The sequence below is a fragment of the Clarias gariepinus genome, chromosome 21, assembly GCF_024256425.1.
Source record: "Clarias gariepinus isolate MV-2021 ecotype Netherlands chromosome 21, CGAR_prim_01v2, whole genome shotgun sequence".
Taxonomy (NCBI): domain Eukaryota; kingdom Metazoa; phylum Chordata; class Actinopteri; order Siluriformes; family Clariidae; genus Clarias; species Clarias gariepinus.
This window is the reverse complement of record NC_071120.1, coordinates 445,001-463,060: the sequence shown is the minus strand read 5'-3', so window position 1 is coordinate 463,060 and position 18,060 is coordinate 445,001. Positions and strand designations below refer to the sequence as shown.

At 43.3% G+C, this 18,060-nt stretch overlaps 1 protein-coding gene across 1 annotated transcript in view; it reads right to left on the bottom strand.

The window, feature by feature from the left end:
• LOC128509285 (serine protease FAM111A-like) overlaps nucleotides 1-18,060 on the bottom strand; it is a 107,380-nt gene that overhangs the window by 17,009 nt on the left and 72,311 nt on the right. The window lies entirely within an intron of this gene.

Below are 18,060 nucleotides of genomic sequence, written 5' to 3'. Positions count from 1 at the left end.
CGGGATTCTCAGCAGCACTGCAGTGTGTGTGTGTGTGTGTGTGTGTGTGTGTCCAGATTAAGGTTTAGATTGGATTGAAGAAATGTCTAATAAAAAAAACATTCACTCTAACAGAGGAATTAAGGAAAATGCTGCAGTTCTACAGAACAGCCTCTAGATGGGGGTATTGTACAGTACATGACGCTGGGTCTCTGTCCTAGTGATCAGGGCCCGTATTCACAAAACTCCTTCTCTCAGAGAGCTCCTATCTGAGCCCTAAAAGTCCTCGCTACGAGTCTTAGACTAAAAGTAATTTAGGAAACTTCTCAGAGTAAGGAAAGTACAAAACCCTTTATCTTAATGAGGAGGCGTGGTCGACCCCGTTGTTAGGGATGACGCAGCAATTCAAGGACTGTGATTGGTTAAAAAATCTGTAAAGGCCTTAAAAAGACTCTTGGTGAAAATAGAAATATATGATAGTAGAATTAATGGAAGAAGTTGTATAATTAGGAAAACATGCTTTTACGCAAAAGTTCTTTTATAGGCTAAATATCTTAACGATAATTAAAACGGACAAATGTTGAAATGTGTCTAGTTTTGAGGCAACCGATTTCCACACAGTAGTTACTATATTTAAGTTCTTACATTTATTTATCATACTGATTTTATTACTTCTGATCCATTTCAGGTTGATGGGAAAAAAAATGGCTCAGCTTTTACCAGTTTACATGATTGCAGGACGGTCTAAGTTACACTTTTGGATGGTATGTAGCCAACAATCCAAGAGAGATGGAAGGAAGTAAAAGAATAAGAAAAATATTGTTTACTTTAGCTTTATGTTGAGAGTTTCCAAAATATTTCTTCTTTCCGCCATTTTGTCCTCTGCTATAGAAACTCTTAAGCCTCTTAAAAATCCTTCTCTCTACTCTTAACAATTTATACCTTAGGAGCTGTTTTTAGGGCGAGGATATTTTGTGAATCATTTTTATCTTTATCATGATTTTGTTCTAAATTTAAGGGAAAATTCTAAGAAAATGTCATAATTCTAAGAATTTTCTTAGAATTTTATCATTAGGAGCAAATTTTAAGCTTAAGAAGCTTAGTGAACACGGGCCCAGGAAGCAAGAAGCAGCTTTTAACTTTAGTTACTTTCTTTTATTTTGGCGAGGCTTATCTAATTATTTTACAAAGACTGTAGCGTTTTTCTTAAGTTAAGTGCTTTAAGTGCTTTAAGAAGTTAATGTGGAGTCCAGTTCATTATTGGAGTCTTAGGTACAAAACTGTAGGAAATTCCAGTCCTGAACTATCGAGTGACTGCAGTCACGAGTCCTCAGAGAACAGCTGTGTGCATCAGCCGAGGACAGGACCGTCTTCATGGTAAAGTGGATCCAGTCCCCAGACACTACACCCATCACAAACATACCACACAGACTACAAACAAAGCCAGAAGGTAACACAGACAGGAGGGGTACTGTGATGTAAGCAACCAGTCACTCCACTGAAAATTAATTGGAAAGCTATTCTATAACTTTAGGGCTTAGTAAAAAAAAAAAAAATATATATATATATATATATATATATATCCTTCCAGTTGTAGTTTTTATAATATGCAGTACCAACAAGTAGCCTGCATCCTTTGATTGAAGGAATTACACCGAGGTCTTTTACTGCTGTACTTGATGAAACAGAAAGACCATCCAGAGTTACTTGTGATCAGAAAGCTTAGTTCTAGCTGTCAGGGTTAAGCAGAAGAAAGTTAATTAACATTCAGTCTCTTATGTCCTTCACACATTACTTGACTTTATTAAGCTTGTAGCGCAGCCACATAAAAGGGCATTTTAAACAAACAGGAAAATGGATTAAGGAGCTAATGCGGCTCACCTGTGCTCGTAAATTTGCCCGATCTGGTTTTATTTGTCCCCATTGACTGTGTTGGTCACTCGGTAAGCTCTCGCGAGCATGCGCGATCGCAGCGCGAGGGAACCCGGAAGCGGCGTCGGGTCACGTGTGCCGGTATAAAGCCGGAACCGGCAAGTGGCTCAACACGGAGAGATTTACCCAGCGCGCTGTTTTTTTTGAGAGAGAGTTTGGTTGATGATTCTAAAGGAGTACTTTTCCCCGGTTGGATTATTCCTCATAGACACTCACAATTCACCTCTCGTTCCGTTGCTCGAGCTCCCGGATTTGTCATCGATACCGGTGAGGCCGAGCCAATCTCTCCCGTGCATCATTTCACACACTGCAATAACATTAACTCTGGACAATCATACACGCACTCACACACCCGCATACACCATACACATTGTTTCTATTTGTATATATTTTGTATATATTGGTATATATTATATTAGGGGCAGTGGTGGCTCAGTCGGTTAAGGCTGTGGGTTACTGGGTTACTGATCGGAAGGTCGGGGGTTCGAACCCCAGCATCGCCAAGTTGCCACTGTTGAGCCCTTGAGCAAGGCCCTTAACCCTATGTGCTCCAGGGGCGCTGTAAAACTGGCTGACCCTGCGCTCTGACCCCAGTTTCCTAATTGGGATATGCGAAAATTGAGCAATTTCCCTCTGGGATTAATAAAGTTCTAATTATTTTATTATTTTTTTATTTTTTTTTGGTGCACCTTGTTTGTTTGTTTGTTGGTTTGTTTGGTTTAATACACTTTGTTTTGGTTTATACATAGTTATTGTGTCGCGTCTTTACTTGTCCTGTCTTGATTGCGCAATACCGGAAGTGTTGTTTAAAAACCCGTATTTGGATTCTCGACCCCGTAGCAAAGTAACTAGTGGTTTAATTAAATCCCAGTGTTACATAGTGGTGGCCCGTACGTACGGGGAATCGTTTTTTTCGGGTATTTTCCGGTTTTGTGTATCTTGGCAGAACAAAATGGATGCTAACATTGCTAATGCTAATGCTAGTGGTGCCGTGCAGGCCGACCTTGCTGTAGCTAATAATGTGCTGGAGGATGTAGATGATGCATTTGTTACACGCCGTAACCCTACAGCCGAAATAACCTCATTGATTAGTTCACTATATATATCTGACAGACATGATGATGATAATGATGATGATGATGATGTTGTGTCTGATATTAATGTTGTGCATACGTTGCAAACTGAACTGAATCAATGCAAGGAGGATATGGGGGCGCTTACTGACAAAGTGAACACGTTGGAGCAGGATTTTAGACAATCCGTAAACAGCAGTTTGAACAGGGAAACCAGTTTTCGGGACGCAGTGGACGCTAGCCTAGAAGGGCTGGAGCGCTACTGCCAAGAGGCCCTGGAGAAACTGGAAAGAGCGGTCACTGACTGTTTTCTGCGACGTGACGTAATCTGGGAAAACCAAATGAAAAATCTACGGCTTACAAGTACGCCCACCATCCAAAGGTTAAAGGCCTACACCCCTGCATCTTCCCAATCTCCTGTTCTACATTCTCCCAGCACTGCAATCACAGCATCTACGGCAAAGGTAAAGCACATAAGCAGTCATGAAACATACGACATTCCTCCTTGTGTTCAACCACACGCTTCTGCCCAGCTTACCTCCTCAGTTTCACCCTCTTCTTCTTCCTTTTATGGCCGACCACCCATCCGCCTGGAGTTTCCAGCCTTTGGCGACGCTTCAGAGACAGCGGATGTTCTTAACTTCATCGAACAGTGTGAAAACTATCTGGAGATCAGACCACTGCCCAGCCCAGAACTGCTAGGAACCCTCAGCACGGTGCTACGAGGACCTGCTCTGAGCTGGTGGAAGGCAGAGAAAGGCAAGGTGAAGGACTGGAAGTCTTTTAAACAGGCATTTATGGCGGCTTTCTTACCGGATGACTACCTCACAGAAGTGGAAGAAAACTTAAGGTCTCTGGTACAGCAGCCCAGTCAACGCCTTAGAGACTTCGCCTATGACTACCGCGCCCTCTGTATGAAGTGGAAGCCTGATATCTCCGAGGAAGAACTAGTGGGTCGAATCCTGAACAACATCAACCCAAGAGTGGCAGGATGTCTGAGAGGAACAGTGAACACCGTGGAACAGCTGGTGAAGATAGGTTCTAGGGTGGAAAAAGACTGCAAAAGCTCCAAAGACTACTGGCAGAAGGTGGACTCCCAGCACAACAAGGAAAAGAGTCATAAGAAGGCAGGTGAGCGAGTTCCTACAAAGCACGCAGCAGGACTCTCCATTGCTCAACCCCTGGCAACTCCTTCGCTTCTCCTGGTTCCAGTAACAGTGCAAGGAAGGAAGGTGAGGGCTGTGGTCGATACGGGAAGCTCCTACACGTTGATGAGGGAACATCTATGGAGGCAGCTCTGCGAACAGGAAGTCAGGTGTGATGTTCCTTCTCCTCAGAAGTTTGTTATGGCTGATGGGAAAACACACCAGGCGCAAACCCAGAGAAGGCTTCACTACATCTGGCACACTATCGAATGTGAGCTGGACACATACGTCATGAGCAACTCTCACCTGGCTTTCCCTCTGATCGTGGGGCTGGACTTCTTAAAAGCCACAGGAGCGACCTTGGACGTCGCACGCGGGGAGTATGGGCTGAAAACAGAGGAGGGAGTCACTTATCATCCCTTCATAATGTCCCAACCCCACTCTGCACCATCTAAGTCAGCTCAAAGGACACACTCTCATCTCCCGGCTACAGCTAACCTGTATCTAGCCTTACCTGTGACTCCTGATGATCTCCTATGTGCGGAGGAAAACACAAAAAGTGTGACATCATGGGACACTGACAATGAAGAGGAGCTGCTGAAACTAATGGCCGCTTGGCCCCGCACCACCTCCAACATCTTGGGCAAAACAGCATTAGAGAGACACAGAATCACTTTATCTGACGACACCCCATTTAGATCCAGAGCGTACCGAGTATCACCCTTAAAGAAAAAGATTATAGAAGATCAAGTCGACCAGATGCTGAAGGACAACATCATCGAACCTTCATGTTCGTCATGGTCGTCACCTGTTGTTTTAGTACCTAAACCCGATGGGACTTACCGTTTCTGTGTAGATTTTAGAAAATTGAACAGCAAAACCAAACCTGATGCATATCCAATGCCTTTAATACACGACATCATTGAATCACTGGATGGCGCCTCCTGGTTCTCAACATTGGATCTGCAATCCGGTTACTGGCAGGTGGAGATGGAGAGAGACAGCTGTGAGAAGACCGCCTTCATCACTACCAAAGGTCTGTTTCAATTCCGGTCCATGCCCTACGGACTCAGAAACGCAGCTGCAACGTTCCAACGACTGATGGAGAAAGTCTTGGCGGATCTAAGAGGAAAGTATTGCTTCGTCTATATAGATGACATTATTATTTACTCACAATCACTAGAACAACATAGAATGCATCTCAACGCAGTATTTTCCAGACTCACCCAAGCCAATCTCTCCCTCAACATGAAGAAGTGTCATTTCTTCAAAAGGCGGCTGAAGTTCCTCGGTCATGTCATCTCTGAAGAAGGTGTGCAGTTAGACCCGGAGAAAACAAAGGCGGTGGCAGAATATCCTCCTCCTCAAGACTTAAAATCTCTTCAACGTTTTCTGGGTCTCGCGGGCTGGTATCACAAGCTCATTCCCCACTTTGCAGACATAACAGCTCCATTAAATAATTTAAAAAGGAAGGGAGTAAAATGGGAGTGGACTGACGAATGCCAGAACAGCATGGATGTCATCAAACACGCACTTCAAAAGCCACCAGTACTAATACAACCGAACCTAAATCTGCCATTCCAATTGCACACCGACGCCAGCGAAGTGGGCCTGGGAGCCATCCTCACCCAAACTTCAGCAGAAGGAGAACGAGCAGTAGCTTACGCCTCACGAATGTTGAGAGGAGCTGAGCAGAATTACTCCACATCAGAAAAGGAGTGTTTGGCCGTGGTCTGGGCTGTAGAAAAATGGAGGCACTATCTAGAAGATCGTGCTTTCGAGGTCTTTACCGACCATGCCGCCCTGTCATGGGCCTTCAACTGCCCGAAAACCAGCTCTCGTCTCACCCGATGGACGTTACGCCTACAACAGTTCGTTTTTACAGTACATCATAGAAAAGGCTGCTTAAATCTGGGACCAGATGCGCTATCCCGGGCGCCCCCGCCGTTAGAAGTGGGCACCGCTCCATGTCTCGCCATCACAACCTCTAAATGTTCGTCCGACTTACCAAACGACCTGTGCGAGATAACTCAAGCCCAGCATGAGGACCCCACCATCACGAAGCTGCTCTCGAAAGACCAGCCACGAAGCACAAGAGAGCAGAGGGTCTCTTTCGAACATCACCAAGGGGCGTTATATCGCCGGGTACCGGTAAGACACGGAGAAAAATTTCAACTAGTTGTCCCCCAGTCATTAATAAAAAACTTTTTACACTACTATCATGACAATCCCTTGGGAGGACACCTGGGGCAACTAAAAACCCTGCTGAGGTTACTAGATGTGGCATGGTGGCCCACGGTGCGGAAAGACGTCTGGCACTATGTGAGAACTTGCAGCGTGTGTCAACAGTATAAAATGGAAAACACTAGACCTAGGGGGCTACTACAGAGCACGGAGGTTCCAGAGCCAGGACACTCCGTGGGATTGGACATCATGGGTCCTTTTCCCCGAAGTAAAAGGCAAAATGAATATCTGCTGGTGGTGGTAGATTATTTCACCAAATGGGTGGAGATGTTTCCCCTCAGGGATGTAAAGACGCCAAAACTGGTGAAGGTACTAAGAGAGGAAATCTTTACTAGATGGGGAGTCCCCAAATATCTAGTTTCCGATCGAGGACCACAGTTTACGTCTCAGCTACTGGCACACCTCTGCCAAACCTGGGGGAGCGTCCAAAAGCTAACTACGAGCTACCACCCACAAACGAACCTGACGGAACGAGTTAACCGAACTCTGAAGACAATGATCGCTTCATACGTCGGGGACCATCACCAAAACTGGGACCAATGGTTACCAGAGCTCAGATTCGCCATCAATACAGCCCAACAGGAAACTACTGGAAAGACACCTGCAGAACTCACACTGGGTCGGCAACTAAAAGGGCCACTCGAAAGGCTCATGAATCACCCTCCAACACCTGATCACACAGCCTACTCATTACTAGACCGACAACAACTTATCATGGAGGAGGTGAGACAAAGAGTAAAACAACAACAGTCCAAACAAGCTAGATACTACAATGCCCGGAGAAAAGATGCGCACTTTAAACCGGGAGATCTAGTTTGGATAAAAACTCACCCACTCTCCTCCGCAGCGAAAAGATTTTCTGCCAAGCTAGCGCCCAAGTGGGAGGGACCAGCAGAAATAAAAAACAAAAAAGGACCAATCAACTACACGGTGTCTTGGGGCAATCCACAAAAAACTGATACAGTGAACGTGGTTAATCTAAAACGCTTTTACGGACGTTCTCCTCAGACGCCGGAGGCTTGGGGGGGGGGTCTATGTAGCGCAGCCACATAAAAGGGCATTTTAAACAAACAGGGAAATGGATTAAGGAGCTAATGCGGCTCACCTGTGCTCATAAATTTGCCCGATCTGGTTTTATTTGTCCCCATTGACTGTGTTGGTCACTCGGTAAGCTCTCGCGAGCATGCGCGATCGCAGCGCGAGGGAACCCGGAAGCGGCGTCGGGTCACGTGTGCCGGTATAAAGCCGGAACCGGCAAGTGGCTCAACACGGAGAGATTTACCCAGCGCGCTGTTTTTTTTGAGAGAGAGTTTGGTTGATAATTCTAAAGGAGTACTTTTCCCCGGTTGGATTATTCCTCATAGACACTCACAATTCACCTCTCGTTCCGTTGCTCGAGCTCCCGGATTTGTCATCGATACCGGTGAGGCCGAGCCAATCTCTCCCGTGCATCATTTCACACACTGCAATAACATTAACTCTGGACAATCATACACGCACTCACACACCTGCATACACCATACACATTGTTTCTATTTGTATATATTTTGTATATATTGGTTTTGGTGCACCTTGTTTGTTTGTTTGTTGGTTTGTTTGGTTTAATACACTTTGTTTTGGTTTATACATAGTTATTGTGTCGCGTCTTTACTTGTCCTGTCTTGATTGCGCAATACCGGAAGTGTTGTTTAAAAACCCGTATTTGGATTCTCGACCCCGTAGCAAAGTAACTAGTGGTTTAATTAAATCCCAGTGTTACAAGCTATGTGTCATTAGCATAACAGTGAAAAATAATACCATGCTTAAGAATTATGTTGCCTAGAGGAAGCATAGGCCTAAAACCGAACCCTGTGGAACACCAAACTCCACTTGAGAACATGCAGAGGACTCACCATTTAGATCTACAAACTGATAACGATCATTCAAATAGGATCTGAGCCAGAAGAGGGCCATTCCCTTAATTCCTACTAGCTTTTCTAATCTCTGAAGGAGAATACTATGATCAGTGGTGTCAAAAGCTGCACTGAGGTCGAGTAACACAAGTATAGTGACGCAACCCTGATCAGAGGCCAATAGGGGGTCATTTACTACTTTAACAAGTGCTGTCTCTGTGCTGTAATGAGACCTAAATCTTAATTAATGCAGTTCGTTTATGCTATTATAAGATCTTTCTATATAAATAGACCATAAATAGAAATCTAATGGCAACTGTTTTGGCAGACTAATTCCCAACTGTTAGTGGTACTTCAGTTATGAATGTAGGAGTTCCCAGATGTGTTGTGATCTTGTTGGCTGCTTTTCCTTTACTCTCTGGTCCGACTTATCCCAAACCATCTCACCTGGATTATGGTCATGTGATAGTGAAGGCCAGGTCATCTGATGCAGCACTTCATCACTCTCCTTCTTAGACAAATGGCTCTGTTGGAAAACAAATGATTTTCCATTAAGTGCAAACCAGATGGGATGGCATGTCGCTGCAAAATGTTGTGGTAGCCATGCTGGTTAAGTATACACTCAATTTTGACTAAGTGACTGTGTCACCGGCAAAACACCCCCCACTATCACACCTCCTCCTTCATGCTTCACAGTGGGAACCACACACTCAGGAACCAACTGTTCACTCTCTCTAATCTAACAAAGACACAGCATTTAGAACCAAAAATCTTACATTTTGTTGCATCAGACCAAAGGACAGTTTTGCACCGATCTAATATCCATTCCTTGTTTTTCTTTGCCCAAGCTTAATGGTATATTTGCCACAGTTCGACCATGAAGGCCTCACACAATCTCTTCTGAACAGTTGATGTTGAAATATGTCTGCCACTTTGAGAAACATTTATTTTGGCTTTAATCTGAGGTACTGTAAATTAGCAGTTTCTGAGGCTGGTCATTTAAAACGTATCCTCTGCGGTAGAGGTAGCTCTTGGTCTTTCTTAGATGGTCCTCATGTAAGCCAGTTTCACATTTGATGATTTTGGCAACTGCACTGGTGATACATTCAAAGTTATTGATATTTTTCAGATTAACTGACTTTAATTTTCTAAAGTAATCACAGATTGTCTTTTCTCTTCGCTTAACTTGCCATAATATGGATTAGACAGTGGTTAGTAGTTAGTAGTAGCACCAACAGGGCCATTGTCTCTGTACCCACCCTTCCTCTGCAAGACAACTCGTGGAATAAAGCGCATTAAGAAGCCAAGAAATGTCACATTGATTTGAAAACCATTTCATTTGACTACCTCATAAATCTGATGAGAGAATGCCATGTGCAAAGTTCCATCAAAGCTAAATTTGGACAATCTAATATATGAACTTCATCTGGGTCGTTTAATTATTTTTTTGTTTACTGCATCATTTCATATGTGTTCTTCCATGGTTTAAAGGTCTTTAGTATTAATTGCCAACATTGGAAATAATAAACAATATAGTTGCAAGCTCAATGATGAGTGGGCCCAAGCAGTGACAAAAAAAATAGACATAATTGCAAGCAACAATGTGCAGTCCGATCCAGGCACGCCACACAACCTATGTAGTCATCCAAAAATCACTCAATTAAGAGTAAAAAAGTATTCAGTGAAAAGATACTCATTATACAGTGGAAACTCGGATTGTGAGTAACGCGGTTTGCGAGTGTTTTGCAGCACGAGCAAAGATTTTTTATAAATTCTGACTTGGAAAAACGAACAAGTCTTGGTTTACGAGTATCGAGTATCATGTGTCACGCATGCGCTCCTTGTTTTGACGCCGAGCGTCATGTGATCAAAACTGAGCCAATGTTTTTTTTCTCTCTTGTGCTGCGGATTTGTGGGTAATCGTCTCCCCTGCTGGGTCTTAGCGCTCTTACTTGTCTCTTACTGGTATAATCAACATCTGTGCACGCATGTACTGTTTACTATACCATTGTGACCACGTGTGTGTTTGTAAAACATATTTTATTTTGTGTCTGTATGTGTGTGTACAGCGCTTGTGTAAAGCAAAAGCAAGTCTCATCAAAGAGGTTAAAGATCCATTTTCTCTCTCTGCTCAAGGCTCAGCCTGCTCTTTGTGTCTGTGTGTGCGCGTCATTGGACATGTGTTTCTGTTGTGTGCGCAAGTGTACGTGAAAAGAGTGGAGGAAGGGCTCCTTACACACACATGTACACAGCACCTGCGCACACAAACAAACACACAGACACACATCTGTCTGGAATTATTTATAATGAATAAATAATACTTATATTTAATTTTTTAAAATGTAAAGTTCAGGTTAATTAAATTTTTTTTATTAAATATTTTGTATTAATTATTTTTATGTATTTATTTTTTTGGGCTGTGGAATGAATAATTTGAGTTTCCATTATTTCTTATGGAAAAATAAAATTTGGTTTACGAGTGGTTTGGAATATGAGCCTGCGTCTGGAACTAATTATGCTCGTAATCCAAGGTTCCACTGTACTGAGTAACTGTTTTAATCATGATGTCGGATTTATTTATTTATTTTTAGAAATTATAATAATTTTGCATTATACATTATACGTACACACACACACACACACACACACATATACATACTGTATACATATATATATATACACATTACACAGTATATATATACAGGGGTTGGACAATGAAACTGAAAAGCCTGGTTTTAGACCACAATAATTCATTAGTATGGTGTAGGGTCTCTTTTTGCAGAAAGTACAGCATCAATTCGTCCTGGGAATGACAAATACAAGTCCTGCACAGTGGCCACAGGGGTTTTGAGCCATTCTTCTTGTAGAATAGTGGCCAGGTCACTACGCGATGCCGGTTTCCTGACTTGCTTCTCCAAGACACCCCAAAGTGGCTCAATAATATTTAGATCTGGTGACTGTGCAGGCCATAGGAGATGTTCAACTTCACTTTCATGTTCATCAAACCACTCTGTGTGTTGGTGTATTATCATCCTGATACACAGCACTGCCTTCAGGATACCACTGGGTGCACTTGCACTCGGTCCTCCAGAATGGTTCGGTAGTCCTTGGCAGTGACGCGCCCATCTAGCACAAGATGGGGGAATGCCATGACATTGCAGCCCAAACCATTACTGATCCAATCCCATGCTTCACTCTTGGCATGCAACAGTCTGGGTGGTACGCTTCTTTGGGGCTTCTCCACACCATAACTCTCCCGGATGTGGGAGAGACAGTGAAGGTGGACTCATCAGAGAACAATACATGTTTCACATTGTCTACAGCCCAAGATTTTGGCTGCTGGCACCATTAGACATTTAATTCTGCAGTGATTTGGGCAGCTGTGGTTTTGAGTTTTTTGGATACAATCTGGGTTAGCACCCCGACATCCCTTTCAGACAGCTTCCTCTTGCATCCACAGTTACTCCTGTTGAGTGTGGTTCATCCTTCTTGGTGGTATCCTAACATTACCCTGGATACCCTGGCTCTTGATACAGCACAAAGACTTTGTGTTGTTAACAGATGCGCCAGAACGCACGTCAAAACGATTTCAAACTGAATCGACTCTAAATACAGGCGTTTCCAGTTAAGACATGCACCTACATTTAGTCCTCTTTTGAACTCTGATATGTCACCCATAATGTTGTGTGCATTGCAATATTTTAAGCAAAACTGTGTTGTTAATATTCTGCTAATTAAACCTTCACACTCTGCTTTTACTGGTGGAATGTGCAATCAATGAAGATTGGCCACCAGGCTCAGCAAATTTAGCCATGAAACCTCCAACAGTAAATTTGCCAGTGTTTCAGTTTCATTGTTCAACCCCTGTATATCTGTAGCTGATTGTTACAAGAACAGCAGTCTTGAAGAAACATGCAGAGTATTATCATTTAATATTACAGTAGTTTCCAAACGTTACTTAGCTTAACAAAAAATTAACAGAGGCAATATTTTACTCTCTTCTTAGCTGTAAATAACCTTACTGGGCTACACACAAAAATAAATGAGATGGTAGTGGCACATCCTCTTCCTCCTGTAGTGGCACATCCTCTTCACTCTGTCATTGCACATCCTCTACTCTGTACACTGCTGTTGGGACTGGGAAGGCTCTGCCAGAGGATGCCCTTTGCTTTGCTTCTCTGTGGCTGAAGTGTTTTTGCTGGTGACTGGCCAGGGGAGCAGAAAGCACTCTTTACACTTCCTTTACCGTTCTCTGGGCTGATCTTATAAACGGGGCTGCCGTCAGCCTTCCTCACCATTACATTATACACTTAGTCCTCTCAGTAAGATTGGATCTTTCCTGGCCCACCTCTCGGGGTAAGGTTCCTGAGGAGAACTCTGTCATCTGGGTTCAGGTCTCTTCCCTGTATAGCTGAACTCACTCATTACTGACAGGGCTACTCGTCATTGTGCTGACGTCATAGTGCTTGTGGTGTAGAAGAAAGTGTGTCCAAAACTATATGTAGGTTTTGTGTGATTAAGACCAAGTCATTCTCATCATGTTTTAAAGAACATGTTTTTAAAGAGGTCCAATTATGCCATTTTAAAGGTTGCTAATATTGCTTAATGAGTCTCTTAAAACAGGTTTACATGTATGCAAGGTCAAAAAACACTTTAGTTTTCCCCCAAAATAGATTTAATTTTACCCCATTTCTAAATGATTCGTAAACGACTCGTGTGAAGCAGTTGGAAGATTTAGTCTGTCTAAACCCCGCCTTTCCCTGAGCCCTCACTGCTGTTATTGGTCGATGGCGCCGTGATTTATGATTGGTCTACCGCTACAGCGTGTGTTGGAAAACAAAACACCCATGACCATAACTGAACGACGGCTCTGGAGACCCGTCAATACATAGAAAAGATGGCGTTGGTTTTACCGCGTAACGACCAGCTAATTTTATATTAACTGTGGCTACAAAAATCAAGAGGTCTTTTATCTTTGTGTCGGTGTTGCGTTAAAGGGCCGGTGAGCAAAAGGACACGATTAGATAAAGCAAACGTGTATTATACAAAACTAAATAAAGTAAACGAAAAAGGTGCACAACAACCAAACAATGATATAAACAATATTTACAAACTACATAAAATAAACGGTATGTGTATGTGTGCGAGTGAGTGGAAAATGTCAGAAGTTTCCCGGCTGTTCCTTTGAAGGCAGATCAGGGAAAGGGCACTTAAAACTCACGGTGGCAAGGGCGCATGCGCACTTCACATGTGCGGATGCATTTTTTTCCCCGAGGGAAAAATGCCTCTGCACACGCAAAGTGCGCATGCGCTTTGCCACCGCGAGTTTTAAGTTCAGTTTTGGTGAATGGTAAAGAATAAACAGTTAAAAAGATTTTGTTTGCTCACGTTTTAATTGTTTTTACATATTACAAAGTGTTTAAGCGAACCTGGAATAGATGCTCGGTCACATTAACAAGAGTGTGGTTACGTTAATTGTAAGATGGCGGGCAAGTTGTTTGCGACGTAGAACATGGGTGGACATTATGCAAATATGTTACGGAGTGACGTGAAGCCGTAACAGAGTAAAAATAGATTTGCTAACGACTCGTTTAGGCGAATGTGAGTCGACTCTTTTTTTTTTAATAGACAAAAACTTCATTTATCGTGCACTGTCAGCGTCACAGATAGTGTAGATAGTTTATGTTCACATACAGCTACATGACACACTGCATGAAAGATCATATTTCGCTCCTGTCTCGTGTAATGGGTTATATTTTAATTGCCCACAGCTTTTTACTTAGCCTCGAGCTAAAGCATATAAACAACAATTCTGTTGCTAACTAATTATGCCATCAACCCACATCTGCTCTTGCCAGTTTTTACTAGACGCTCATCCTGACCCACCGTCTGCGTCCTGCTCGCTAGTGAACACATTAAAGAGCAATTGTGGTCACATTCCAAAGTGTGTAAAGTTACAGTAAGGAGCTCATGTCACACCCGACAGTGTGTTCTGCAGGTAAAGGTAAGATCCCACCTAGTACATGTGTAAAGTGAAATAAATTAATTATGATTGAATATTATCTTTGTATTTGTAATCTAATAATGAATGTTTGTATAAAGAGGAGCATATGACCTGATTATATTGTTCTTATACTGTTTAAAGCTGCTTTTACATGACCAGTGGTTGTTTGTAATAGTTTACTGTAGATTACTGAGTGCGTTTTGTCGCTATGCAATACCCACTCTGGAGCAATAATCTTACAGCCTTTAAAGTTATATACTTTTATATCTCCAATATGCTGAGTGCTCCTGTCATTGATGTTTGTGTCCAGTAGGTGGTGGTATTGTGTTGCTGGTATTGACTTGGTCTAGCGGATATTTGTCCCATGTTGTCACACATGGTTGAAGTGTTACAAACCAAAAATCTAGAATGACATAACGCTGAACTGAATGCAAATATTCTGGGCAGTGTGGTGTACACTTCAGCATTTTTAAAACAATGTTGGTGGTTAAAACTACAGGTACTGTAAAATAAATTCACTTCATGTCATTAAAAAATTGTGTTTAATTGTTTTCCTGCTGTCTTTTAAATTAAAACAGTTCATTTTAGTTATTCATGATCACACATTCTAGTTTTCCAAATCCCCCGTATTAAATTGCAATACAGTGAAACCTTGGATTACGAGCATAATTTGATCCAGAAGTGGGCTTGTAACACTTGTAATCCAAATTAAAATTTTCCATAAGAAATTATGAAAACTTAAATTATTTGTTCCACAGCCCAAAAAAATAAATACATAAAAATAATTAACACTGGTTAGAGGTTTGGTGCATCACGTGTTCGCACCTTTCAGAGCCCAGGGATCTACTGCATGTGCTTCTGAGGACCAAGCTGTGGCATGTACTCCTGGCTGCATGTTTTTACACATAACACAAGTGTAAAATTACAGTATTTATAAAAAGATTGTTGATATGTAGCATAATTATATTAAATGAGTGTAAATGAAAATTAGGGTTTGTTGTTTGTTGTTGTTATTTATCTGTAGTTCATGATGTTATTTTGTTATATAAACTACTTCTGCATTCAGATTCCAGGCCTTGCTGTACCTGTATAACCACCTGGCTGAAAACACTTTTCAACCCGAGTCGCCTAGAGTGTGTTTAGTCGGTACAGTGTGTACTGTGTGAGATGGGATTCCGGTGGCTCGGGTCCTTCCCTCTGTCTTTGTGTCTCTCACAGGTTCTTTGTGCTCAAAGGACGATGTGCAGGCAGAACACCAGAAACCTAAGAAACTTCCTTCAGACGCCATTGTTTCTGCCGCCATATCACTGTCTGTTTATTGTTCCTGCTGACTTTCATCAAAGCACATTATTCACAGTCAGTGTTTGTGTATGTGTGTGTGTGTGTGTGTGTGTGTGTGTGCCCCATGTTAAGATCCAGAGTTTCACCCAGGCGCCGGTCATGTGAATCAGTGAAGAGTTTAATATAAACCACACAAACCACAATACAGAGATACACTGAACAGTGATACCATTAAAACCAGCTGTGTAACAGTGTGTGTGTGTGTGTGTGTGTGTGTGTGTGCACTCTACAACACCGCTGAAGATGTGCTGTGGTGTCGGGCACCATCAGACTAGACCACCTTCTTCCACTGGTCCGTGTCCATAACCCATCGCCAGGTGGCCGGTTCTCCTTCCTCAGAGCACCTTGTTAGATCCTGACCCCTGCAGACTGGGAACGTCCCACAAGAGCTGCGGTTTTGGACCCAGTCGTCTAGACATCACAGTCTTTTCCGGGTCAAAATCCCTTCACATCCTTACACTTGCCCATTTTTCCTGCTTCCAACACATCAAGCACTTCAACACCTGCTGTGTAATAAACCCCACCCACTGACAGGTGGCGCTGTAACCAGAGGATCAGTGTTCCTCACCTCCCCTGTCTGTGGGTTTAATACTGTACTTACTCTTTACCAAACCCTCTATGACTCCACCCATAATTTACAGCTAGAGCTAAGGGCACGCCCCCACTGCCACGCCCAGGTTTAGAACTTTCAATAACTCTAGAACACTTCTTAAGTGTTTGTGTTCTAAACAGTTAACTCTGCTTCTGCTGTTGGTGTTTCATTGTAGTTCTGCTCTTTTTTTTCTTAACTTTTCTTTTTTTAGAGCTTTTAATTTACATTGCAGTGTGTGTGTGTGTGTGTGTGTGTGTGTGTGTGTGTGTGTGATCAATGGGCATGGCAGAACAACTGAAGGGCAGGAGATTTACGAGACACAACAGAGGATTAGCTTTAGGTTTAATTACAGTTACCATGGAAACCAGAGAGAAAGAGAGAGCAACAAAGAGAGAGAGAGAGGGAGAGAGAGAGAGAGAGAGAGAGGGAGAGAGAGAGAGAGAGAGAGAGGGAGAGAGAGAGGGGGGGGCAGTTGTATCTCAGCCAGTCAGAACACTGCATTAGTGATAAAAGAGGAAAATGATTTATAAAGTGATTTTTAATAAAATGATTGAAATGTGAAGAGTTCTGCGTGTGCGTCTCAGTGACCTGCGGGGGTAGACAGGTGAGCAGAGGGGTGTGTCCCAGTGCATTGTGGGATATTCCCAGGGGATGGAGCTGTATGTGGGGCAGGTGATGTGATCTGCTCGTCTCTTTTTGCCCCCATGAGGCAGCAGGGCAGTGGGAACGGGGTGGCCATGGGGCAGCTTTGTGCTCCAGCCATTGTATCACCCTGTTCCCACGGTCTGACTTCACACACACACACACACACACGCACACACACACACACACACACGCACACACACACACACACACACACACACACACACCTGGGTATCTGTGTCTCTGAAAAGAGATCAGAGATCAGCCGGCTTGTACACTCCAACACTGATTCTAGATCACTCACTCTCTCTATCTCACACACACACACACACACACACACACACACACACAGATATAATTAACACACCTGAATAAACTTCATTGAGTTCTGTTTAGTCCTGTTGTGCATTGGTTCCTCTCTTGGGTTGGAGACTCAGTGCCTCAGTTGAGACTCAGTGCCTCAGTTGAGACTCAGTGCCTCAGTTGAGAGTCAGTGCCTCAGTTAAGACTCAGCGCCTCAGTTGAGAGTCAGTGCCTCAGTTGAGACTCAGTGCCTCAGTTGAGACTCAGTGCCTCAGTTGAGACTCAGTGCCTCAGTTGAGACTCAGTGCCTCAGTTGAGAGTCAGCGCCTCAGTTGAGAGTCAGCGCCTCAGTTGAGAGTCAGCGCCTCAGTTGAGACTCAGTGCCTCAGTTGAGACTCAGCGCCTCAGTTGAGAGTCAGTGCCTCAGTTGAGACTCAGTGCCTCAGTTGAGAGTCAGTGCCTCAGTTGAGACTCAGCGCCTCAGTTGAGAGTCAGTGCCTCAGTTGAGAGTCAGTGCCTTCTTCCCTTATGTTATAATTTAGTTCCACTGTATTTCTAGACCTTGACGTTTGAGGCTCTCTCTGTAGATCATGTGATTTATTCTACTGTTTCTGTAATAATTAATGAATGGATGTATTTTGGTGGTTTGGTTCAGTTGTAGTTCTACATGTACCATCAGTTCTCACTTCTGCTTTATCCTATTCTACACTTCACCTAGAGATCAGCTTTGGTTCTGTGTCCCTGCACTTCCCCCCCCAAGTGACCCTCACACACACACCACAAAGAGAGTGCGGTGCCTCGGTGCGGTGATGATCTTATTATGTAATGCTGATGTCCTCAGAGGTCTAGAGTAGTAGCTCCACAGAGAGAGGGTGTGTGTGTGTGTGTGCGTGTGTGTGTGTGTGTGTGTGTG